The following is a 27,857-nucleotide window of genomic DNA, read 5'->3' on the forward strand; positions in this document are numbered from 1 at the left end:
GTCGGGAGTTCAAGATCAACATGATCAACATGGAGAAACCCTGTCTCTATGATAAATGCAAAGTTAGCCAGGTGTGGTGGCACATGCCTGTAATCCCAGCTACTTAGGAGGCTGAGGCAGGAGAATTGCTTGAACCTGGGAGGCAGAGACTGCAATGAGCTGAGATCACATCAAAAAAAAAAAAAAAAAATACAGAATGGCAGAATGATTAAGAATTCACCAACCAAGTATCCGCTGTCTTCAAGAGACTCTCTTGACACATAAGGAGTCACATAAGGTAAAGGGCTGGAAACGATATTCCATGAAAATGGATACCAAATGCAAACAGAAGCAGTTATTCTTGTATCAGACAAAACAAACTTTAACAGCAGTTAAAAAGGACTAAGAAGGACTATATATGCACCTAACAATGGAGCTCCCAAATTTATAAAACAATTACTACTAGATCTAAGAAATGAGATAGATGGCAACACAATAATAGTGGGGGACTTCAATACTTCACTGACAGCACTAGACAGGTCCATCAAGATAGTCAACAAAGGAAAAATGGACTTAAACTATACCTTAGAACAAATGGACTTAACAGATATTTATAGAACATTCTAACCTACAACTGCAGAATATACATTCTTTTCATCAGCTTATGGAACATTCTCCAAGATAGACCGTATGATAGGCCACAAAAGAAGTCTTAGTAAATTTAAGAATATCAAAATTATATCAAGTACTCTCTCAGACCACAGTGGAATAAAATGGGAACTGAACTCCAAAAGGAACCTCAAAACCATGCAAATACATGGAAATTAAATAACCTGCTCCTAAATGATCATTGGGTACACAATGAAATAAAGATGGAAATTTAAAAATTCTTTGAACTGAACAATAATAGTGACACAACCTATCAAAACCATTGGGATACAGCAAAGATGGTAGTAAAAGGAATGTTCACAGCATTGAATGTCTATATCAAAAAGTCTGAAAAAGCACAAATAGACAATGTAAGGTCACATCTCAAGAAGCTAGAGAATTGAGAACAAACCAAACCCAAACCCAACAGAAACAAAGAAATAACCAAGATTAGAGAAGAACAAAATAAAATTGAAACAAAAAATACAAAAGATAAATGAAACAAGCTGGTTCCTTGAAAAGATAAATAAAATTGATAGACCATTAGCATGGTTAACCAAGAAGAGAGAAGATGCAAATAATCTGAATTAGAAATGAAATGGGAGATATTACAACCAATACCATAGAAATATAAAAGATTGTTCAAGTCTACTATGAATAGCTTTACACACATAAACTAGAAAATCTAGAGGAAATAAATAAATTCCTGGAAATACACAACTCTCCTAGATTAAATCAGGAATAAATGGAAACTCTAAGCAGACCAATAACAAGCAGTGATATTTAAATGGTAATTAAAAAGTTACCAACAAAAAAAAGTCAAGGACCAGATTCACAGCTGAATTCTATCGGATATTTAAACAAGAATTGGTACCAGTCCTCTTGACACTATTTCAAAAGATAAAGAGGGAATCCTCCCTAAATCATTCTAAGAAACCAGTATCACCCTAATACCAAAACCAGGAAAGGACCTAACAACAAAAAAAAGAAAACCACAGACCAGTGTCCGTGATTAACATAGATGTAAAAATCCTCACTAAAATATTAGCTAACTGAATCCAAAAGCATATCAAAACAACAATCCATCTTGATCAAGTGGGTTTCATACCAGGGATGCAGGGATGGTTTAACATACAAAAGTGAATAAATGCAATACACATAAACTTCACATAAACAGAATTAAAAATCACATGATCATTTCAATAGACCCAGAAAGGCATTCGACAAATTCCAGCATCCATTTATGATTAAAACTCTCAGCAAAATTAGCATAGAAGGGACATACTTTAAGGTAATAAAAGCCATTTATGACAAACACACAGCCAACATTATACTGAATGGGTAAAATTGAAAGCATTCACCCTGAGAAATAGAACAAGACAAGGATGCCCACTTTCACTACTTCTACTGAACATAGTACTGGAAGTCCTAGCAAGGGCAGTCAGACAAGAGAAAGAAGGGACAACCAAATTGGGAAAGAGGAAGTCAAACAGTTGCTGTTTGCTTATGACATGATGGTATATCTAGAAAACCCTAAAGACTCATCCAAAAAGATGAGTTCTTTAACTCATTTTTTGGAACCCTAGGAGTTCTAAATATTCCTATAACTGATTAACGAATTCAGCAAAGTTTCAGGATACAAAATTAATGTACATAAATCAGTAGCCTTGCTATACACCAACAGTGATCAAGCTGAGAATCAAATCAAGAACTCAACCCCCTTTACAATAGCTGCAAAAATACAATACTTAGGAACATAGTTAACCAAGGTGAAAGACCTCTACAAGGAAAAGTACAAAACACTGCTGAAAGAAATCATAGATGACACAAACAAATGAAAACACATCCTATGCTCATGGATGGGAATCAATATTGTGAAAATGACGATACTGCCAAAAACAATCTACAAATTCAATGCAATTCCCATGAAAATGCCACCAATATTCTATACAGAACTAGAAAAAACAATCCTAAATTTTATATGGAACCCCAAAAGAGGCCACATAGCCAAGCAAGACTAAGAGAAAGGAACAAATCTGGAGGCATTACATTACCTGACTTCAAACTATAAGGCCACAGTCACCAAAACAACATGGTACTGACATAAAAACAGGCATATAGACCAAAGGAACAGAATAGAGAACCTGGAAAAATAAAGCCGAATACTTAGAGTCAACTGATCTTCTACAAGGGAAACCAAAACAAAGTGGGGAAATGACATTGGCAAGCCACAAATAGAATAAAATTGGATCCTCATCTCTCACCTTATACAAAAACTAACTCAAGATGGATCAAAGACTTAAATCTAAGACCTGAAACCATAAAAATTTTAGAAGATAAGAAAAACCCTTCTAGACACTGGCTTAGGCAAAGACTTCATGACCAAGAATACAACAAAGATATATGGGACTTAATTAAATTACAGAGCATCTGCACAGCAAAAGAAATAATCAGCAGGATTAACAGACAACCTACAGAATGGGAGAAAATCTTCACAATCTATGTGTCCAACAAAGTACTAAATCCAGGATCTACAAGGAACTCAAATCATCAAGAACAAAACAAACAATCACATTAAAAAATGAGCTAAGGACATAGACAATTCTCAAAAAAAGATATAAAAAATGGCCAAACATGAAAAAAATGCTCAACACAATTATCAGGGAAATGAAATTAAAACCACAGTGTGATACCAGCTTCCTCTGGCAAGAATGGCATAATCAAAAAGACAATAAATAATAGATGTTGGGTGGATGTGGTGAAAAGGGAACACTTTTATACTGCTAGTGGGAATGTAAACCTGTACAAACACTATGGAAAACAGTGTGGAGATTTCTTAAATAACTAAAAGTAGATCTACCATTTGATCTAGCAATTCCACTCCTGGGTACCTACCCAGCAGAAAAAAGTCATTACATGAAAAAGATACTTGCACTCATACATTTTTAGTGGCACAATTCACAATTGCAAAAATATGGAACCAGTCCAAACTAGTGCTCAACTAGTGGATTAAAAAATGTGAGTTTATACACACACACACACACACACACACACACACTCACACTCTCTCTCTCTCTCTCTCTCTCTCTCTCTCTCTCTCTCTCTCCATGGAATACTACTCAGTCACAGAAAGGAATGACATAGTGGCATTTGCAGCAATCTGGTTGGAATTGGAGACCATTATTCTAAATGAAGTAACTCAGGAATGGAAAACCAAACATCCTATGTTCTTACTCATAAGTAGGAGCTAAGCTATGAGGACTCAAAGGAATAAGAATGATATAATGGACCTTGGGGATTCAGAGGAAAGGGTGGTGGGCGGGGGAGGTGAGGGATAAAAGACTACACATTGGGTACAGTGTACATTGTTTTGGTGGTGGGTGTACCAAAATCTCAGGTATCACCACTGAAGAACTTATTCATGTAAACACTACCTGTTCCCCCAAAACCTAAATTAAAAAAATGTTAAACAAGTTGACAAAGCTAACTAAATCAACTAGATTCCCTTGGCTATTATCAATGGCCTGGATGGCAATTGGATCCACTCCTACTGTAATATTCAATTTAACGCCTAATAAAATACTTACTGGGAGACTTCTGTACCTAGTAATAGAACCTCATGTATCTCTTGTGCTTGTCATCTCTGCTATGACTAAATACTAGAAGGCTTTAATGCACTATGCCAAAATGTATTTTTACCAACTAAAAGCCGCCGCCAACTGGGAACAGTCAGAACTTTCATCATCTGGTACTCAGAGACTGGGCCTTTTGGACACCAGAGAAAGACTATCCTTGAGCTCTGTTGGAAGGCCATGCCAGATTTTCACCACTGATACTGCAGCAAAACATCAGGGCCTCAAGTCTTGGGTTTGCATCTCTCAACCCAAGAGGGTACCTTCAGACTTTTGGAACTTTATACCCATTGCAGATCTCAAGGTAAAACTGACCAGGTAGGTTTCTACTCAGAAGCAGATGACATCCAAGATGTGGAAACCTTTCCTAAAATCATGGACCAAGTATTTTCGTTTTTTTGTTTTCTTCATGAAACACTTGTCCTTTTCCCTCTTTTCCCTGTGTTTCTTTTCTGTTTATACATGGAAAAGTAATGTGATAATAAAGATTTCACAATTGATAGTGTTCATAGGGAACTTAATTGAATACTGGCTATGTTATGTCAAAACTAAATCCTACATGATCTAGATTCTCTAGTTCACCATGCAACAAATTGCATGTGATATCCCCAGTGTGACTATTTGTTCAAATTACACATGTAATTCTTTCTATAAAGTTAGGCTTCTCAATTTAGATGTTGAGATTCCTTGCTTAAATCTAACAGTAGGGAAAACCTGTAGAGAAATTTTCAGTTAAATTATGCCAGAAATTGAATAATAAAACCACAACTTATAGGAGAGATAATTTGACAGCTTGTAGGTAAATTTATAACCCTCATATCTTTGGGATATTTGTCCCCTCCAAATCTGATGTTGAAATGCAATCTCCAGTGTTGTAGGTGGGGTCTGGTAGATGGTGTTTGGGTCATGGGGGCAGATCCATCATGAATGGCTTGGTGCCCTCCCCATGGTAATGAGTGAGTTCTCACTCTGTTAGTTCATGTGAGATGTGGTGGTTTAAAAGAGCCTGGCATCTTTCTATGGCTTCCTCTCTCACCCTGTGACATGCATGCTCCCCCTTTTGCCACCTACCATAACTGGGAACTTCCTGAAGCCCTCACCAGAAGCAGATGCTGACCCCATTCTTCTTGTACAAAAAACATGAAAGTAGTTCAAAATTTATATGGTGCCTGCTATCTTTGAGATACTGTTCTGAGGGCATGTGCTCATTCATTCATTAAAAAATGTTTTTTTAAATATCAGATGCCAGACATTGTTCTAGGCCCAAGGGTTACATAAATTCTTACCATATTTAGAATACCACTGGTATTCCACTGGTATCCTACTGGTATTCTAAATAGCTTAAATAACATTATTAAGCTAGAGAATACTACATGTTAAAGAGAAAAATAGAACCAGGAAATGGGATGGAGCATTCAAAAGGAGGATTTGCAATTTTAAATAGGGAAGGTTTGTTGAGATGATTATTTTTGAGTGAAGATGTGAAGGAGTGAGAGCGAACCATGGGACCATCTAGAGTGGAAGCATGGCATGAGTGAGAACAGCAAGTGCAAAGGTCCTGAAGCAAGATGTGTCTTTTGTCTTAGATGAACTGTTAGGATACCTGTGTGGCTGAAGAAAAGTATTACAGGGAAAATTAGTGGGAATTAAGCTCAGAGAGGGTGAGAGACCTGATTTTGTAGGCCTTCCTAGACTACTTGGTTGAGAATTTACTTTTTCCTCTGAGCAAGAATGGGCATCCATTGAAGGATTTTGGTGGAGGCATAACATGACTTGGCTTACATCATTATTTGCAGATAATTTATCATAGGAAGCAAGGGAGATAGTTAGGAGGCTGCTGTAATAATCCAGGAAAGAGATGATGGCAGTTTTTACCCAGTTGGTGGCAGTGGAGGTAGTGAGAAGTGATCAGAGCCTGCATTTATTTTGAAGGCAGAAAGAGCAGAATTTGCTGACAAGTTGGATGTGGGGTGTGAAAGAAAAAGAGGGATTAAGATGGGCCTGGATTTGGACGTGAGCAATGACAGTGAGGTGGGAAGGGTGCAGTTTCAGAGTAGAGTGGAAGAGATTATCACCAGCTTACAAGAATTATCCATTTAATCATCTTAAAACTCTTTGACATTATAATCTACATCTTGAAGATGAAACTGAGATGGAAGTTAAGAAACTGGCTAACATTCAGAAAAAGTGCCAAAGGCAATATATGAATACAGGTGCCTGTCTCAAGACTTGTCCGTGCTTGGTTTCTCATATAACATGTTACAACATGGTCTCAAATATGATTTATGATTTAACAATGGAGTAGATGACACAGACTTCAGTAACACAAACACTGAGTTGTAGACATCAGTCAGAAGAAACACAAGGTAACTAGAAAAAAAAAAAAAAGACTGAAATCCCAATTCTGAATATAGACAATGATTCCTTTCTCTTATTAGGAAGAAAACATTTTTCCTAAAGATATTGTTCTCTGGTTAGTTATTGAATTTTAAAGACCATTTTTTTTCCTAACCTGGAATTGATTCTGTCTTATTTATTTGAATTGAGTATGGAGGCACTCTTTTGCCCCATTTAAATGGTTTCAGGCCAGGTGCAGAGGTTCATACCTATAATCCTAGCAGTTTCGGAGGCCAAGACAGGAAGATTGCTTGAGCTTAGGATTTTGAGACCAGCCTGGGCAAGATGGCAAAACCCTGTCTCTACAAAAAAAGGTCAGAAAAAAACCCCCAAATTAGCTGGGTATGGTGGCACGCACCTGTAGTCGCAGCTACTTGGGAGGCTGAGATGGGAGGATTGTGTGAGCTTGGGAGGTGGAGGTTGCAGTGAGCTGAGATTGGGCCACTATATTCCAGCCTGGGCAACAGAGTCAGACCCTGTTTCAAAACTAAATAAATAAATAAAAATAAATAAATAAATAAATAAATGGTTTCACTTTTGTATCATTCTGACTCCCAACCTTTCAAATAATAAAATTTAATTTTGTATTATATCCTTAGCCATCCTTCCTTTTCATAAAGATAATTTGAAAAATACAGCAAAGTATAAAAAATATAATCAGGAGGGAATGTTAATGAGATGGCAGAATAGGGCTTTCCAGCTCTAATCTCCCATAGAAGCATCAATTTTATCTATTCATGCACAAAAATACTTCATAAGAGCTAAAGAAACTAGATGAGAGATTACAGCACCTGGGCATAGCAGAAAAATAAGAAAATACGCATTTAAGAGGGCAGGAAGAACAGTTTTACATTACCTATGTCACCCCTCTCCCAACCAGTGATAGAACAGGATGGAGAGACCCTCTGCATGGGGAAGGATAGTAAAGTGAGTACTGGACATTGCCTCAGATCCCAATACTGGGCCTGCTCAACTAAAAACCAGCACAGTACAGATCTTCTTGGCCACAAACTTCCGACCCTCTTTGGTGACAGGACAGATTACACAATTCCAGATTCCAGGCTTGTCTCACAAGCCAAGCCAACCCCAGTGGCTCCAGGCTCTGGACAGACTAAAATACTGAGTCAGCTCCAGGGGTCCTGAGTTTCTGGCCCAGTCCAGGACCAGGCCTACCTCAAGACCCAGGCTCCAGGCCTTTTCAGTGCCAGGCCTGCCCCTGCAGCCCCAGCATGCAAGCATACTCCAGTTTCTAAGACAGCCCAGAATTAGGTCTCCATCAATACTCCTGGCCTCAGGAATGAGGTCAGCACCTGTGGACACAGTCTCTAGGCCTTCCCAAGGCCAGGTCAGTTCCTGGAGCCCTCAGGATGAGGTCAGCATCTGTGGACATGGGCTCCAGGCCTTCCCAAGGCCAGGCCAGTTCCTGGAGCCCTAGGGAGCTCCCAAGCTGCCTGCTGCAACCCCACACTCAAGTCAACCCAGGTCTATCCCAGTAGATCCCAGCACTGGGCTAGCCCCCAATGGACCCAGGCTCTAGAACCACTGCTGTGGATCCAGGTTGCAAACTGGATCCAGTATCCAGGACAGCCTTCTTGGACCTAACCTCCAGAACAGATCCCATGTGCTTACCCTCATGGTCCCAGTCTCTACACCTGCCCTAGAACCAGGCTTGCCCCAGGCTCCAGATTATTTCCTGTGGCTCCAAACTCCAGTAGATTCGGGATCCAGGCCCACTCCAGTAGGACCTGGTGCCAGGTCAACCATCAAGAATTAAGGCTCCAGACCATCCTTGTAAATCAAGGTTCCAGACCAGTTGCTAAGGACCCTGGGTATGTGCCTATTCTCAGGAACTCAGGATCCAGGCCTGCCCTAGCACCATGCCAGCCCTCATGAACCCAGGTTCCAGGCTTGTCCCAGTGGACCCAGGCACCAGGCCCATCCCAGGGCTTGGATGGTCTCTGCAGACTCAGTCTTAAGGCCTGCCCTAGTTCCAGGGAGTACCTGTAGACCTAGGTCTCATGCTGGCTCCATGTAAATTCAGGCTCCAGTCCCACCCTATGGGCCTGTTTATCAGCTCCAGACACAAACCCATAGATTCAGAGGCCACTAAAGTCAAATTGCTGACCCAGGCACAACTTAGGCTGCCCAAGGCCTCCAGCAGCATGTCTGCCTATGGACCACACTGGACAGCCTTTACAGAATCTCTGGGTTGGTTAACCGGTGAAGGGTTTTCCCACAGGAAGCCAGTTTTAAAAGACTAAAATAAGTCTACTTTAAATGCATAACTACCAACACATGGCCATAACGGTCAAAAATAATCAGGAAAACATGTCACTAAAGGACTACTTTAAAGCAGCAGTAACTGACCCTAAAGAAATGGAGATATATGAATTGCTTGACAAAGAATTCAAAATAATTGTTTTTAAGGAAGCTAAGCAAACTTCAAGAAAATACAGAAAAACAATTCAACAAAAAATCAAGAGAACATTACATGACCAAAATGAGAAATTTAAGAGATTGAAGTTATATTTTTTAAAAACCCAGAAATTCTGAAGCAGAAATAGATAATGAAATGAAAAAGTACAATAGAGAGCAACCACAGCAGAGCTGATCAAACAGAATAAAGGATCTATGAACTCGAAGACAGGCTATTTAAAAATATATAGTCAGGAGAAAAACAAAAGAGTAAAAAAGAATAAACAAATCTTATGAAATTTATGGGATAACTTCAAAAAAGCAAATGTTCTAGTTATGGGAGCTTAAGAAAAAGTATTAGAAAGCTTATTTAAGGAAATAACAGCAGAAAATTTTCCAAATCTAAGGAAAGTAGGTACAGGAAGGTCAAAGGTCTTCGATGAGATTTAATCCAAACAAGACTACTTTAAGACATGATCAAACTGCTGAAAAGCAGCAAAACTTTAAAAAGCAGATCACATAAAAATGCGCTGCAATAACTGTCAGTGCATTTCACAAGAGAAATCTTATAGGCCAGGAGAAAATGGAATTATATTTTCAGTGTTATGAAGGAAAAAAAAAATTGGCAACCAAAAATAGTGTACTTGGCAAAGCAGTATGTCAGAAATTGAAAGATTAAAAATTTCCCAAACAACAGCTGAGGAATTTTATTGCCACCAGATCTGTCTTACAAGAAATGCTGAAGGGAGTTCTTCAAACTGAATTAAAAATGCTAAATAGTAACACAAAAACATATGAAAATATAAAACTCACCGGTAAAAGAAAGTATTCAGCCAACTTCAAGATAGCCTAATACTGTAATGATTTTATGGAATACTGTAGTGAGGGTTTAATGGTGGTGTGTAAATCACTTATATCATTTATTTCTTTAGGTTGAAGGCTTAAAGACAAAACTATTAAAAACAGCTACAATACTTTGTTAAGGGATATACAATATAAAAAGATGTAAATTGTGACAAAAATGTGGGAAGGGTGGATTAAAAGTGTGGTATTTTATGCAATCAAAGTTAAGTTGTTATCCATTTAAAATAGCATATTATAAATATCATGTTTTATGTAAGACTCATGGTAACCACCAAAAACCTAAAGAGAATATACAAAAGATTAAAGAGAATCAAAGCATACAACTGAAGAAAATCATCTAATCACAAAGGAAGTTAGCAAGAGAGGAAGAAAGGAGGAAAGAATCTACAAAACAACCAGAAAACAATTAACAAAATATCAGTAGTAAATACTTACCTGTCATAACTGCCTTGAATGTATATGGATTAAATTCTCTAATCAAAAGACATAAAGTAAATGAATGGATAAAAAACAAGATGCAAACTCATGCTGCAAACAAGAGACCTACTTCATCTATAAGGACACACATAGACTGAAACTGAAGAAAGGGACAATATTTCCTGCAAATGGAAACCAAAAGATAGCTGAAGGAGCAATGGTCATATAAGGCAGAATAGAGTTTAAGTGAGAAACTTTAAAAAAGACAAATAAGGTCAATATATAATGATAATGAGTCGATTCATCACGGGAATATTAAAATGGTAAATATATACATATCTGACATCAGAATATCAAAAATATTTAAAGCAAATATTAACAGATTTGAGGGAGGGAGAGACAGACCACAATACAAGAGTAATAGGGAATTTAATAACACGATTTTAACACTGGACAGCCCATTCAGATGGAAATCAATAAGGAAACATTGGATTTGAGCTACACTTTAGACCAAATTGGCCTAACAGATACACATAGAACATCCAACCAATAGCAACAGAATACACATTCTTTTTAGGTACACATGGAACGCACTCCAGAAAAGATCATATGATAGGCCTCAGTGTAAGTCATACCAAATTGAACAAGGAAGATTGAAATCATATCAAGTACCTTTTCTGACCACAATGGTATGACACTAGAAGTCTATAATAGGGGGGAACTTCAGAAAATTCACAAATATATGAAAATTATACATGCTCCTAAAACAACCCATGAGTCAAAGGAAAAACAGAAATTAAAAAATTTCTTCAGAGAAATGAAAATGGACATACGATACACAAAAACTAAAAGGATGCAACGAAAGCAGCCCTAAGAGGAATGTTTAGAGCAATACGTGCCTACATTGAAAAAGAATAAATATCCCAAATAGACAGCTTAGCATTATACTTCCAGGAATTAGAAGAAGAAAACAAACTGAGCTAAAGTAGTAGGGGGAAGGAAATAATAAAGATCAGAGCAGAAATAAATGAAACAGATAGGAGAAAACATTAGAAAAGATGAACAAAAATAAGAACTGTTTCAAAGATAAACAAAATCAACAAACCTTACAGTAAGAAAAAAGAGGAACCAAATTTTTAAAAATCAGAAATGAGAGAGATATTACAACTGAGATATAGAAATACAAAAGATTGTAAGAGACAACTATAAACAATTACATATCAACAAATTGAATAACCTGTAAGAAATGGATAAATTTGTAGGAATATAAAACCTACATATAATACCTACTGTATTCATCCATTTTATATTGCTATAAATGGAATACCTGATACTGAGTAATTCATAAATAAGTTTATTTTGGTTCATGGTTCTGCAGACTGCACAAGAAAACGTGGTGCCAGTATCTACTTCTGGTGAGTGTCTCAGGAAGCTTTCACTCATGGAAGAAGGAGAAGAGGGTGCAGGCATGTCACATGGTGAGAGAAGGAACTGGAGATGGAATGAAGAAATATAAAGAAGTGCTAGACTGTTTTTAACAATCAGATTTTGTGTGAACTAATAGAGGGAGAACTCTCATTACTGTGGGGAGGGCACCAAGCCATTTGTGAGGGATGCATCCCTATAACCCAGTCACCTCCCACTAGGCCCCACTTCCAACATTGGGGATCACATTTCAACATGAGACTTTTGAAAGGACAAATATCCAAACCGTATCACCTACCAAGACTGAATCATAATAGAAAATCTGAAGACACTAATAATGAGTAGGATATTGAATCTGTAATAAAAAGTCTCCTGTTAAAGGAAAGTCCAGGACTTGATGGCTTCCATACAGATTCTATCACCTATTTTAAAAAAGAAATCCTTTGCAAATAATTCCAAAGAAATTAAACAGAGAGGATAATTCCAAACTCATTTTACAAGGTCAGCATTTCCCTGATACCAAAGCCAGACAAGCACATTACAAGAAAAGAAAATTACAGGCCACTAAATCTGATAAACATAGATGTGAAAATCCTCAACAAGATACTAGCAAACCTATTTTAGTAGCACATTACACACTACAATCACTGCAATCAAGTGAGATTTATTTCTGGATTGCAAGGAGGGTTCAACATACGCACATCTATAAGTGATACACCACCTAAATAAAAGGAAGGCCAAAGCCATATGATCATCTCAACAGATTCAGAAAAGACATTTGATGAAATTTGACATCTTTTCACGATTAAAAACTCTCAAAGTAAGAATAGAAGGAATGTGCCTTAACCCAATAAAGGCCACATTCAATAAGCCCATAGCTAATGTCATACTCAATGGGGAAAAGTTTAACACTTTTCCTTTAAGACCCCAAAACAAGACAAGAATACCCATTACCACCATTTTAATTCAGTGTAGTATTGGAAGTCCTTGCCAAGCAATTATGAAAAAAAGACATGCAAATTAAAAAGGATAGAATTAAAATGTCTGTTTGCAGACAACATGATTCCACATACAGAAAACCCTGAAGATATCACTAAAAAACTGAAAACTAACAAATTCAGTCAAGTTCTAAGATACCATAATAAACACACAAAAATCAGCAGTGTTTTCATACACAAACTATCCCAAAAAGACATCAATAAATCAATTCCATTTATAATAACTACAAAAATAAAATACTTAGGGACAAGTTTAACCAAGGAAGTGAAAGACCAATAAATTGAGAACTATAAAACATTGATGAAATAACTTGACACTAGTAAATGGAATGATATCTCACGTTCATGGATTAGAAGAATTAATATTGCTAAAATGTCCATAACTGATCTACAGGTTAAATGAAATCCTATAAAAATTCTAATGACAATTTTCAAAGAAACCTTTAAAACAATTCTATCATTTGTATGGAACCATAAAGGACCCTGAATAGCCAAAGCAATCTTGAGCAAAAAGAACACAGCTAGAAGTATCACACTACCTCATTTCAAAATCCACTACAAAATGATAGCAATGAGAACAGCATAATATAGAGACGTAGGCAAGATGGCCCACTAGACATAGCCAGGAATACCTTATTCCACCCAGATAGAACAGAATATTGAGTAAACTGGCATCCTTGGAACAGATCATCTGAGAGAAGGCACTGAGAGAGGTTAGAGAGATTACCTAGACAACAGGACTGAAGTGGGAGGATGCTGTAAATCATGGGGTTGCCAAGCACTGAGATGTATTCCAGGCCCTGAACAGCTTCTAAAGGAGAGGCTTTGACCTGTGTAATCTGCCAGACCTGGAGAGATAGCAGGGATGTCTATCCTGTGGGACTAGAGGGAGTCTGATCTGTGCGCCTGCTCTCTGCCGGCCCCCTATTAGAGTCCCTGGCCTGGCTATACTTGCATGCAGCGCAGCCTCAGCTACTCCTTAATTTGAAGCACTTTTGGCAGGGGCCATCCACCATAGTGCTTTTGCCAGAGGACCCCACTGCCCCACTGGAGTGATTTTGCTGACAGCCTCCCACCAGAATGGATCTGCCGGTGACCCCACTGCCACGCCACCAGAGAATGCTCACCTACAGTGCCCCCATAACCCCTGCTGGGGTGTGCTTCCTTTCCATGGAGCCCCCACTGAAGCACTGACACCCACCTGCCTCCACCTCTCCTAGAGAATGCTGTTGCCGGTGGGTCTGGTAGCTCCTTGGCCCCTCCAGCCCAGCCAGGGCTCGACCTCAAGGGACAAGAGGACAAAGCCACAGACCTAGTCCCAGGTCCTAGAGCACAAAGCCCAGTAGGGCAAATCTGAACCTTGGACCTCTGAGAGCACCCAGAAATGAAGCATTCAGTATACCAACTTGCACCATGGTCAAAACTTCAAGGGCAATAAAGAGCGTTTAAAAACAAAAAGCCCCATCCAAAAAGCCCCATCAGCAGCAATGTCAAAGGATAACAAAACATCAGCCCTCACAGATGAGAAACAACTAGCACAAGAATTCTGGCAGCTCTAAAAGCCAGAGTGATTTCTTACCTCCAAACAATCATACTGGCTCCCCAGCAGTGGTTCTTAACCAGATTGAAATGGTTGAAATATCAGGCATAGAATTCAGCACCTGGATGGCAACAAAGCTCAGAGATACAAGGGGAAGTTGAAACCCAATCCAAGGGAAACAGTAAAACAATCCGAAGAGTTGAAAGACCACATAACCATTTTAAGAAAGAACTAAACTGGACTTTTGGAAATGAACAAATTCACTACAGGAATTTCAAAATACAGTTGGAAGCAGTAACAACAGAATAGACCAAGCTGAGGAAAGAATCTCAGAACCTGAAGGGCGCTCCTTTAAATCATCAGACAGACAGACACAAATAAAGAATTTTTTAAAAAATTAAGAAAACCTAAGTGAACACAGGAACAGAAAACCAAATACTGCATGTCCTTACATAAAAGCAGGAGCTGTGTATTGAATACACATGGACACAAAAATGAAATGAAAACGACAGACAGTGGGACTGCTTTAGTGGGGAGGGTGGGAGAGAGGTGGGGGTTGGAAGGCTACCTATCGGGTATTATGCTCACTACCTTGGTGAGGGGATCATTTGCACACCAAGCTGCAGCAATACAAAACTTACCCATGTAACAAACCTGCACATGTACCTCCTGAACCTAAAATATGAGTAGAAGAAAAGCATAGTATTGACATAAAAACAGGCACATAGACCAAAGAAACAGAATAAAGAACCCAGAAATAAATATATACATTATGGTCAATTGACTTTCAATGAAAATGCCAAGAACATACAGTGGGGAAAGGGCAGGGTCTTCAATAAATGGTGCTGGGAAAACTGGATATCCACATACAAAAGAATAAAATTAGATGCATATCTTATACAATATAAAAAAATCAACTCAAAATGGATTAAAGATCTAAATGTAAGATATGAAATTGTAAAACTAGTAGAAGAAACCATAGGGGAACAACTTTGACATTTTTCTGGGCAATGATTTTTATTTTTTATTTTTAATTTTGGATGACTCCAAAATCACAGGTACTCCTGTGTTCATTGCAGCATTATTCACAATAGGCAAGATATGGAATCAACCTAAGTGTTCATCAACAGATGAATGATTTTTAAAAATGTGTATATACACAATGAAATACTATTCAGCCATAAAAAAGAATGAAATCCTGTCATTATGACAACATGGGTGAACCTGGAAAACATTATGTTAAGTGAAATAAGCCAGGCACAGAAAGACAAATACCATATGATATCACTTATATATGAATCATAAAATGTTGAACTCATAAAAACAGAGTAAAATGGTGTTAACCAGAGGTTGGAGAATGGGAAGATTGGAAAGATTTTGGCCAAATATACAACATTTCAGTTAGGAGAAATAAATTCAACAGATCTGTTATCATGATGACTACAGTTTATACAGTATACTGTAGATTGGAAAATTGCTCAGATACCATATTCTAAATGTTCTTATCCTAAAATAAATAAGTATGTGATGTAATGAATGGCTTAAGCTACTTGATTTAGCCATTCTACAATGTATACATAAATTAAAAAATCATGCTGTACACCATGAATACATACAATTTTCACTTGCTAATTAAGCTATTAAAAATACTAAAAGAAGGAATATAATCAAGGTCATGCCCAGAGCTGATTTGAATAATTAAAAATTTTTTCATTGTAATACTTTTATAGATGTTATATATGGTGAACATTATTCTATACATACAGCTTTGTACTATGAATTTTCATTGACATGAGATTGTCATGTTTTCTCCATATTAAACTTTTTATAAATATATTATTATTCACATTTCTTTTAAGAATCCCCTTGTTGGACTGTCTCATAATTTTGCAATGTCTCTTTAAAAGGACTTTTGGGACATTACTAATATTTTCCAAGTACAACTGTTTGTGCTTGGAATGAAAACATATTATGGGACTGTGATGCATCAGTGTTGCTAAAACATGATTTGAAATGGTCATTGGTGAGAGACAACATGCAACTGGTACTTAATTCAGAGAAATGAATTTTTCAAGATTTCTAACTGAGAATTTGGTATCATTAATGTTCTTTTCCATGTCAATAAACTTTACCACAAACATCTCTTTTTAAAGCAGGCAAAGAAGTGGTATATCCCATGCCAATATTTCTATTTTAGTCTTCTTAGAGCTTTTACAAAAAGTTACTAAATCTAAGCCCCTCCAAATAACAATATGAGCTTCAATTCTACGTTAGTGATGTTTTTCTGCTAAGTGATGCTTATAGGTTTAATGTAATTTAGGGATTAAAAACCAAGCTATTACTACAGTCCATGATAAGCATATTGAGATATATCTATAAATTTCAGATTTGGGGGATTAAATTTACTAAATGCTCTAGTGATAGTCCTTTGTGTTTTCTTATGTATAATGAATATATTCTAATATTGATATCTGTTTCTTCTTGAACATATTCTTAATTTGAATGAAAAGTGACTTAAATATAACTTAGTGATTAATCTATGATGATGCTATGTGCCTACCTTATTTTTACTTAGAAATAATAATTTAAATATCACCTGTTTCATGTAGTAGTCCATGCTTATATCAAATTTATATCTAAAAAATAAATTTTACCTTATTTAACCAGATTGAATAAAGAGTTAATTAGTTAATAGCAGATTCTATTTAAGAAAAAGCTCATTCTCTGTAAGTAGATGGGCAATTTAAAGGTGAAAATAAAAAATATATCTAGCATTAAGATTATACTGAGAGTTTAATCCTTCATAATTTATACATTTATATTTTGAATTATAAATGATTTGTTATAAATATCAATTCTTCTTGTATTATGGATATATTGAAGCTTACTAATAAAAACCAAGATTAGATTTGGCAGAGCTCACAGACATAATCTAATCAAAGCTTACTATCAATAAGACTAGATTCTTAAGTTCATGTAGCATAGAGCCAGAAATGAGATCCAGGTCATCTGGATTTTCTCCACCACAGCACCTCAATCACTTTCTGAATCACAGGCTTATACAGATCATCTAAGGTTAGGTTGATCAGCTTCCTGTTTGAAGATACGAGGATAAATGCTGGACTTAATGTTTTGATAGCATGATGAAACTGTCATATTCCCAGTTTTAAGGTATCATAATTTGTAACAGGTCAGTTTAATTACCAATTCAGTGGTTCCACAAACACCTATCACTACATCAATGTCATAATATTACTGACTTCAGAAATATTAAATGTATGTCTTAGATTTAAAGACACAGTTATGTGTATTTTCTTGCTACATGCTGCCTTTTAAACATTTGGGCTCTTTTCAGACACATTTCAAAAGGAGACCACTTACTGACTTGTTTCAATAGGCATGTTTCCCTGTGATGGAGACATTTCTGTAAATCTGTCAGTGACCCAGGGTGGTAACTGCAGTTTCATGTGGGGCCTTCTCATTCACATGCCCTTCCTAAACGAGGTCTGAACAAGGTTTTCTACTTGATACTTTATAACATCAACAAAAGAATTGTTTGAAATATAAAATCCATTCTTTAAAATACTTTATTTATAGTCAACTGAGGCCTAAATACATAATTGCTTGCAGGTTGTGTGCAGTATTTTTCTAGGCTTGGGTTATAAACCTATAGCGCAAGTGTTACTTTTTTTTTTTTTTTTGGAGACAGTCTTGCTCTGTTGCCCAGGCTGGAGTACAGTGGTGCCATCTCGGCTCACTGCAAGCTCCACCTCCCCAGTTCACACCAGTCTTCTGCCCCAGCCTCCCGAGTAGCTGGGACTACAGGTGCCCACCACCACGCCTGGCTTTTTTTTGTGTGTGTGTATTTTTAGTAGAGACAGGGTTTCACTGTTTTAGCTAGGATGGTCTCGATCTCCTGACCTCGTGATTAGCCTCGGCCTCCCAAAGTGCTGGGATTACAGGCCTGAGCCACCGCGCCTGGCCACAAGTGTTACCTTTTAGGTCTCTTCCACCTACGGACAGCCATTGGGTTCAAACATGGAACTTACATAGAATGAAATCAGGTGAGATTTCCTAACTGCACTCCAGCAACTGCTACCCAATTATCTGAACAGGTTCTGGAGTAGAAAGCTATTTATCACCCATTTTCTTGTTCCTGGAGAAGTCCTTACCTGGGTATGTTTAGAATAATATATTTGAATCTTGGTGTATTCTAAGTCTTTATCTTAGTTCTGTTTCTGCCTCTGACTCACAACGTTTGCTTCTGTATTATGTATCTAGGGCTCATTGTTGAGAACAGAAGATGTTTTCCTGCAGTTGTTCAAATCTCAGCCTGTAAAGGAAAGATGCTTTCTGTGTGAACGTCATGGGTCCTGTCACTTGTAATTCTACTGCCACTTCTCTTTTTATCTACTATTGCTCAAATCAATGCAAAAGGGAGTTGCACAATGGACAGTTCTCTTGCACTCCTCCTTCCAGATGCTCTCAGGTAACAAGAATGACTGATTTTTTTTTTTTTTTTTTTTTTTTGAGATGGAGTCTTGCTTTTTCACCCAGGCTGGAGTGTAGTGGCGCGATCTTGGCTCACTGCAATCTCCACCTCCCAGGCTCAAACGATTCTCCTGCCTCAGCCTCCTCAGTAGCTGGGATTACAGGCATGTGCCACCACGCTTAGTTAATTTTGTATTTTTAGTAGAAACGAGGTTTACGCATATTGGCCAGGCTGGTCTCAAACTCTTGACCTCAGGTGATCCACCTGCCTTGGCCTCCCAAAGTGCTGGGGTTACAGGCGTGAGCCACTGCAGCAGGCCTGAAATACTTTTTTGAATACATTTTGGGAGGAAGTATACTGTTGTTTGGACTAAGAGTTGCTGAGAGATGTCTCCTCAGGATAGAAATTCTTTTAAAATCCTATTTCCTTCATAGTTGTGACTGTCCTTCACTAAAAACCAATACAAACAAAAATACACACACAAACAAAACCTATTTCCCTGGGACCCTGTATCTACGAGAGGCCATAGATTAGAGTTTTACTTTCAACAAAATATGAACTACACTGGGGTCTCAAAATTGCTCTTTGTTTAGTTTAGGCTCTTTGTAATCTGTGTAGAGAAGAGACTGGCTATAGGAACCAGTTGCATCCAAATCACGGAGATATGGAACAAGAATAGGTTATTATCGTAGTATCAGATAGTTTCATGATAGTTCTCAAACTGTGATCTTGTAAAACACTGATGTTTGAGCTGAATAAATTCCTACAGATAAAACAGCAGAGCCTTTACTGGATTATAGAAAAAAAACTATAATATTTCCATTTTTAAGTTACTTCCTTTTTTATTTTCTTAAAAAATTGGTATTTACTACTATTACAGAGTCAGTACTACAAATGAGAGACACACTAAATGAAGACATTACAAATGAAAGTGAAGGGAAATATAAGGTGGGATAAAATTGATCATATGTATTTTGTTTTACTTGCAAATGATGCATCCTATGTCCATACTACTTGTATTGGCTGTATTTCCTATAAAATAATGTAAAAATTTACTTTTAAAGAAAATAAGTATCTGAAACTGAGCTCACAAGTGCATATAACAGTTTTGTTTTTAAAATAGTTACTGTCAACAATGGGTTTGTAGTTTGAAACAGTGACTCAATGTCCATGGGAAGTTAGAAGCCAAGTATTCTTTCAACTCTATTGTCTCCAAATAGACAGTTGTTTTATTAAGTCAGGTGTAGCTCTGAAAAAAAAAGTTATACTGTCAAAACCTCAGTATATTTGGAGAAGAAAGCAGCTCCTGTTGTTTTAACCTCTAGAGATGGAGAACAGATGCTTGGTGTTAGGAGAAAGGAGGCTGGATTTAAATGATATTGGATCAAACCCAAAATTGTCAAGCCAGGTAGGATGTTTACAGAGGCCATGTCTACCCAGAGCTAGAACTTCAAAACCAAGACTTTAGGAATAAACAAAAGAATCCAATTACCAATATGTAACTTACTCAAATGTAAAAGAGTGAAAGGAGAGAGTGGGGAAGAAGACAGTGTGGGAAAAGCTGTCCTCCTTTCCCGGGGATGAGTCAATGCCTGTGAGTGGAGGTGGGTGGAGTAAATTTGTTATCCTTCCTTGTTTGATCCCATGAGTGTCTTACATTGAAAGCATGTTACTGCCTAGTATATCAAGATACAAAGCACATAACTTATTCTAGTGTTACCTAAAGAAACAGCTATCCTTCAGCCTGGAGGAAAAACTGCTTGCGTCGGATTTACTGAAACAGAGAATGCCTGGATATACAACATATGTATGTATGTATACGTAGAGTACTTGTATAGCTATAAATTTGTAAAGTTTATGCTCAGATGTGATTGTTCTTGACATGGTAACCCCCAGGCCCTCACCAGTAGAGATGTTAGTCTGCGTCAAGAGCATGTCTTGGTTTATTTACTGCTTTGGATCCTTTGTCCATGTAATCCTTTTGTTCTTTACTTTCGGCTTCATTGTAAGCCTTTCAAACTGTGTCATAACTTGGTTCACATCATTTTGACTTAACTATAACATGTCACAGATCAAATATCTAATTACATGCTTTTTGCTTCCTATGATCTTGCCCTGCTGGTTCCCTGTCAACACTAGTTTTTACATTACATTTCTTTGGCATCTGTACCCCTGAAATTTATAGATTTTTGCCCTGGAATTTGGCCACGGATTTTTCAACATCTGGGTTTTAATCAAGATTTTAATTTTTATTTGCTTTCCTAGTGACTTCCAACAGTAAATGTACTACTTTCTTTGGGCAGCACTTTGGAAAGGGAAATAAAGAATTATTTGTTCCTCATTGATAGAAATACTATCAATGTAAAATATGAGTAATATAGATATTTTTCCTCCTTAGAAAAGATAAATGGGCGAGTGACTGTACTTTAAATATGAGTGGGGGAGGCCGGGCGCGGTGGCTCAAGCCTGTAATCCCAGCACTTTGGGAGGCCGAGACGGGCGGATCACGAGGTCAGGAGATCGAAACCATCCTGGCTAACACGGTGAAACCCCGTCTCTATTAAGAAATACAAAAAAAAAAAAAAAACTAGCCGGGCGAGGTGGCGGGCGCCTGTAGTCCCAGCTACTCGGGAGGCTGAGGCCGGAGAATGGCGTGAACCCGGGAGGCGGAGCTTGCAGTGAGCTGAGATCCGGCCACTGCACTCCAGCCTGGGCGACAGAGCGAGACTCCGTCTCAAAAAAAAAAATAAATAAAATAAAATAAAATAAAATAAAATAAAATAAATAAATAAATAAATATGAGTGGGGGAATCATACCTCACAGAAAGTAGGAATCTTTCTCCGTATTCAATGCTTAGGGGTAAATTTCTCTCAGATACAGGCCATAAAGCAAGCATTGTTGAAAGAGATTTAGAGTTTTATTAATATATCTGCTTTAATTTTGTTATATTATCCTAGGAAAATGGTGCTACTGATTGACTGATATCCAATAAGTGAATACAAACATATATGCCCTTTAACATTTTTTTTAGTCTTTTCCAGAAAATTGCTTGCATCTTGCTGTCAAGAGTGTTCAAACCTGATCATTGCTAATACCACGTGATCAGACTTGGTAATTTGAAAACAAATTGAGAGACAACTGAAGTGTAAGTCGGTTCCATCCATGATTTTTTGGTTCTTGTCAAATGGGAGACAGTGTTGCTGAGAATATGAAAATGACCAGAGGAGTGATGTCACCAAGATGTTAGAGTAGGAGATACCAACCTTCATGTCTTGACATAACAAAAAGAGCCATTTACATATGAAAATAACCTTGGGAAAGCTCCCTGACCCATAAAAGAATCTGTAGCAACAGAGTGGAGCAAGAAAAGGAGAGTATCCACACAGAAAGGACTGCTGGTGAGATTGGCATATCTGAGACACCAGGAGATTTCTAGCAGCAAAGAAGAAAGGTGAAAGCTATCAGTGTCAGCCACACAGTGGGAACCACTGGTCTCCAGTGGCTTGCTCTCCAGAGGATACCAGCACATTTTGTCACTGAGATAACCAACAGCCATTCCTGCCAGGGAATTCCATAGAGCTCCACACTCCTTGTCCACCTATTAAGTGGTCACTCTTTTGAGCTGCTTTGGGAAAGCAGTTGCCACTTCTACCAACCCCTTGCATGCTTTGACCCCTAAGCTTCAGCAACTCCATGAGTTCTCATAGTTCAGATCCAAGTTCTGTGACTGTACTGGGCCAAACACCAACCCACATGTCAGACAACAAAGTCATTTCCATAATGAGCTAGTTCACACCACAAGCCTGGAACTAAGTACTTGCTGCACCTGCCCATGCTCAACACCAGCTCACATGCGACAGACAGCTAGATTCTGCTCCAAGCATGGAGCTTCTCCAATGCCAGTGCTCCCATTATTGGCTCCATGGCTGCTTCAAAATCATCCATACCATGCATTCTGTTACCAACATGGCAGTGGAGATAGCTGCAACTCGTGCACCAGTGTCATTAGGGTCCTGGATCTCAGAGCTATAATCCCTCCACAGGTTCCCATGTGATATGGTTTGGATTTTTTGTCCTCTCCAAATCTCTTGTTGAAATGTGACCTCCAATATTGAAGGTGAGGAGCCTAGTGGGAGGTGTTTGGGTCATAGGGGCAGATCCCTCATGAATGTCTTAGTGATGTCCTCATGGTAATAAACGATTTTTTACTGAGTTCATGTGAGATCTGATTGTTTAAAAGAGTCTAGGACTTCCTCTTCTCTTGCTCCCTCTCTTGCCTTGTGACACATATATTCCATTTGCCTTCTGCCATGATTGTCAACTTCCTGAGGCCTCACCAGAAGCAGATGCTGGCACCCTGCTTCCTATATAGCCTGCAGAATAATGAGCCAAAATAATCCTCTTTTCTTTATACATTACCCAGTCTTAGGTATTCCTTTATTGCAACATGAAGAGATTAACACAGAAAATTGGTACTGAGTGTGGGGCATTGCTATAACATACCTGAAGATGTGGAGCAGCTTTGAAACTTGATAACAGGCAGACATTGGAAGAGTTGTGAGGACTCAGAAGACGACAGGAAGATGAGGGAAATTTTGGAACTTCTTAGAGACTTAAGTGACTGTGACCGAAATGCTGATGGAAATATAAACAGTGAAGGCCCAGGCTGATAAGGTCTCAGTGAAATGAGGAATTTATTGGGAATTGGAACAAAGATCACTATTGTTATGCCCTAGCAGATAATGTGGTTGCACTACCTTTATGCCCTAGGGCTGTGGAAGTTTGAATGTAAGAGTGATAACTTAGGGTATCTGGCAGAATAAATTTCTAAGCAGCAAAACATTCAAGAAGTGACATGGCTGCTTCTAGTAGCCTAAGATAAGACATGGGAGCAAAGAAATGACTTAAAGTTGGAACCTGTATTTAAAAGGGAAGTACAGCATAAAATTCAGGAAATTTGCTACCTGGCCATGTGATAGGGAAGAAAAAGCATTTTCAGGACAGGAATACAAGTTGGCTGCTCAACAACCACTTGCTAGAGAGATCTGCACTACTAAAAGAGAGCCAAGTGCTAACAGTCAGGAAAATAGGGAAAAGGCCTTGAAGGCAATTCAGAAATCTTCAAGACAGCTCCTCCCTTGACAGACCCAGAGGCCTAGGAGGACTGAATGATTTTGGGACCCAGGCTCAGGGAGTTGTTCAGTGCCACCTTGGGACACAGCTCCCCATATCACCACTACTGTAGCTCCAGCTGTGGCTCAAAGAGCATCAGGTATGGTTTGGGCTATTTTAGAGAGCACAAACCACCATAAACCTTGGTGGCATCCATGTGGTGTTAAGTCAGGATGCACACAGAATTTAAGAGTGAAGGAGGCTTGACAACTTTCACTTACATTTCACAGGATGTAAGGAAAATCCTGGTGCCCAGGCAGAAGCCTGCCACAGGGCAGGTCTCCTGCAGAGAGACTGCTAAGAAATGCCAAGGAGAAATGTGAGGTTGGAGTTCCCACACAGAGTCTGCACCAGAGCATTGCCTAGACAAGCTGTGGGAATGGGGGCACCACCCTCCAGACCACAGCAGCTTACAGTCTCAGCCTAGAAAAGCCACAGGGGCAGAGCTACACAAGGCCTTGGGAACCTACCCCTTGCATAAGTGTGCCCAGAATGTGGGACATGGAATCAATAATTATTTTGGAGCCTTAAGGTTTAATGTATGCCCTGCTGGTTTTTGAACTTGCATTGGGACCTGCTGCCCTTTTCTTTTGACTGATTTCTCCTTTTTGGAATAGGACTGTTCACCCAATGCCCCATTCTACCATAGTAGTCCTAGCTACTGAGGATCCCTGAAATCTTCATCAATACTGACCTTAGCTGAAAAAGCTGCAAAGACCATACAAAAGGAACTTTCACAAGTGCCCAAGCCACTGCACCTACCCCAGTAAGTGCTGTCACACACTCCCTATAAGGGAAGGTTGTTCCATAGTGAAACTATCCTGTAAAGCCTGGAAGAAGTGACTTTTCAATAAAATGTGCAGATATCAAAGTAAGAAGACATAAAAAACCATAGGAAATGAAATATCATCAAAAGAACACAATGATCTTTCTGTAACTGAACCCAATGTAATCAATGAAATAGATACAAAAATTACCTGACAAAGAATTAAAAAATAATTAAGCAGCACAGCAAACTTCAAAAAATACAGAAAAACAATTCAATGAAATCAGAAAAGCAATAAATGAGCAAAATAATTATATGTGTATATACATATCTCTATCTCAATCTATCTATATAAATTATATGTATCTCCACATAAAGCCAACAAATTCTGGAAGTGAAAATTACAATAAATTAAATGGAAAATGCAATAGAAAATGTCAAGAGCAGAACCGATCAAACAGAAGAAAGAATCTGTGAACTAGAAAACAGGGTATTTGTAAATATACAGAAGAAAAAACGAATAAAAAGAAATGAAGAAAACTTATGGGATTTATGGAATGGCATTAACAGAGAAAGTGTTTAAGTTACAGGAGTTAAAGAAGGAAAAGAAAAGCAAATGCAGGAAAAAGATTATTTAAAAAAATAATAGCAAGAAACTTTTGAACTCTAAGATACAAATCCAGGTACAGGAAGGTCAAAGGTCTCCAATCAGAACAAGATGACTAAGATATATTACAATTAAATTTTCAAAAATCAAAGAGAGGATACCAAAAGCAGCAAGAGGAAAAGAGCAGATCACATACAAAGAAGTTCTAATAAGTGAGTAGACATATAGAATATTCCATCAACAGCAACGGAACGTGTATTCTTAAGTGCACAAAAATTCTTCTTTAGGACAGATCATATGTTAGACCATAATGATAGTGTTAACAAATTTTAAAAGATTGAAATCATATCAGGTATCTTCTCTAACCACTATCTTTTCTTGATTATATCATACTTTCCAGTCATTTATCAATTATTTCCCCCTTCTCTTCCCCTTACTTACTCACCTTTAATCAGTAATGAACCCAAATTCAGGGTTTGGAGAATAATGGTATAGCCTGAATCCAATGATTCCAAGTATACTTCACACATTCATCTCAAAAATTATAGAATGAGAAAGCAACGGGCACAAATTGAATCACACATGGCCAGTCTTCCACAATACTAGGATACAAAATTCTCTGAAGTTTCAATTTCTTTTGATTAAAGAAATATACACTAATTTTCAAAAGAGCTCTTCCTGATGCTTTAAGCCTGTGAGACTGGGGGAAGGACAGCTGTTCACTTGTGTGTCAGTTGAAAGAGTACCTAAGATATAGATGAAACACAGAGAATCCCCTTCAGAAAGATACATTCAAAACCAGTTCCAAAATATTAAACTCAGGACTGGAACATGGTAACTAGCAGTATCAGCTATAGGAAAAGAACTTGAAAGTGAGTGGGATCAAGAGTGGCAACCTCAGAGAAGCCTTACTTCTATAAAAGAATTAAATAAACAAGGGTAGTATTCCCAGAAATGTGGTAGGTGTAAGGAAAGAAAAAAGTAAAAGGGGAAAATAAATTATCTTGTAGAAAGAAAAATGACGTCATCCTTTCCCAATTTCATACAATCACCGCCACCACCACCCCCACCATTACCATTCATTAAAGAAAGTGTATTTTTTTTTTTTTTTTTTTTTTTTTTTTGAGACAGCGTTTTGCTCTTGTTGCCCAGACTGGAGTACAGTGGCACAATTTCAGCTCACTGCAACCTCCACCTCCTGGGTTAAAGGAATTCTCCTGCCTCAGCCTACCGAGTAGCTGGGATTACAGGCACAAGCCACCACATCCAGGTAATTTTTGTATTTTTAGTAGAGATGGGGTTTCACCATGATGATCAGGCTGGTCTTGAACTGGCTAGAGCGTGTGCTTGATGAAACCACCATCAGAAGGCAATTGAAAAAATAGAAAAAAATATCATGGAAATTCGTGGCAAAGAAACAGAAAAGACAAATTATAACATTTTAAGTAATAAAAATCCCCTCCTTCTCCAATAGTTATGAAGCACAAAAATAGTGTGACATATTACAAATATCATTTAGTATACTTTAAAAAGCATTTGGAGATTTAAAAAAGAAAACTAGAATCAGAAATTTAATAACAAAATAAATAGAAATGGACAAAAAAGAGAAAGTGCATCACAGCTGATCAATTTCAGGGAAAAAATAGAAGAAAACTCCAAACCACCTCAGACGTAAAGAATAAATAAGATACACAAGGGAAAAAAGATTCAAAGACAAATTTAAGTATACTGAAGAAACGTATAACATCCAAGAAAATGAGAATGAAATAAAAGAAGAAATACAAAAGAAAAGAAATGAAGGTCACAAAGTGATAAAAGTAAGTCAAACTAAAAGTTCAACATACACATAATTGAGGTCCCTATGAGAGGGGGAAATGTAACAGAACTAATATTTAATGTTATAATCCAAGAAAATGTTCTAGAAATAAGACAAATCTACAAATCAGAAGGGGTCCATTCTTTGCCTATGAAAACTACTAGATTTGAAAGACAAAAAATATCTTTAGGCCTTCGATGCAGAATGATCAAAGTATTAATTAGGTTAAGAAAATTAGGCTGGTTATCAGACTTTGAGCAACTTTTAATACAGGTACTAGTAGACCAGTAATTTTTGAGAAGCTCAAGGAAGCTATGAAGAAAGAGTAAGTTTTATTCAGCCAAGCTGTACTTTAATTATTAGGACTATAGGAAAAACAGGTGTTTTTAGTATATGTGTTGCTGAGGCAAGCACAAAAAAGCAGTTTTATTTATTTATTTATTATTATTATTATACTTTAAGTTCTAGGGTACATGTGCATAACGTGCAGGTTTGTTACATATGTATACTTGTGCCATGTTGGTGTACTGCACCCATCAACTTGTCATTTACATCAGGTATAACTCCCAATGCAATCCCTCCCCACTCCCCCCCTCCCCATGATAGGCCCCGGTGTGTGATGTTCCCCTTCCCGAGTCCAAGTGATCTCATTGTTCAGTTCCCACCTATGAGTGAGAACATGCGGTGT

Source organism: Macaca fascicularis, chromosome 8 (genome assembly GCF_037993035.2).
Source record: "Macaca fascicularis isolate 582-1 chromosome 8, T2T-MFA8v1.1".
In the NCBI taxonomy this organism is placed as follows: Eukaryota; Metazoa; Chordata; class Mammalia; order Primates; family Cercopithecidae; genus Macaca; species Macaca fascicularis.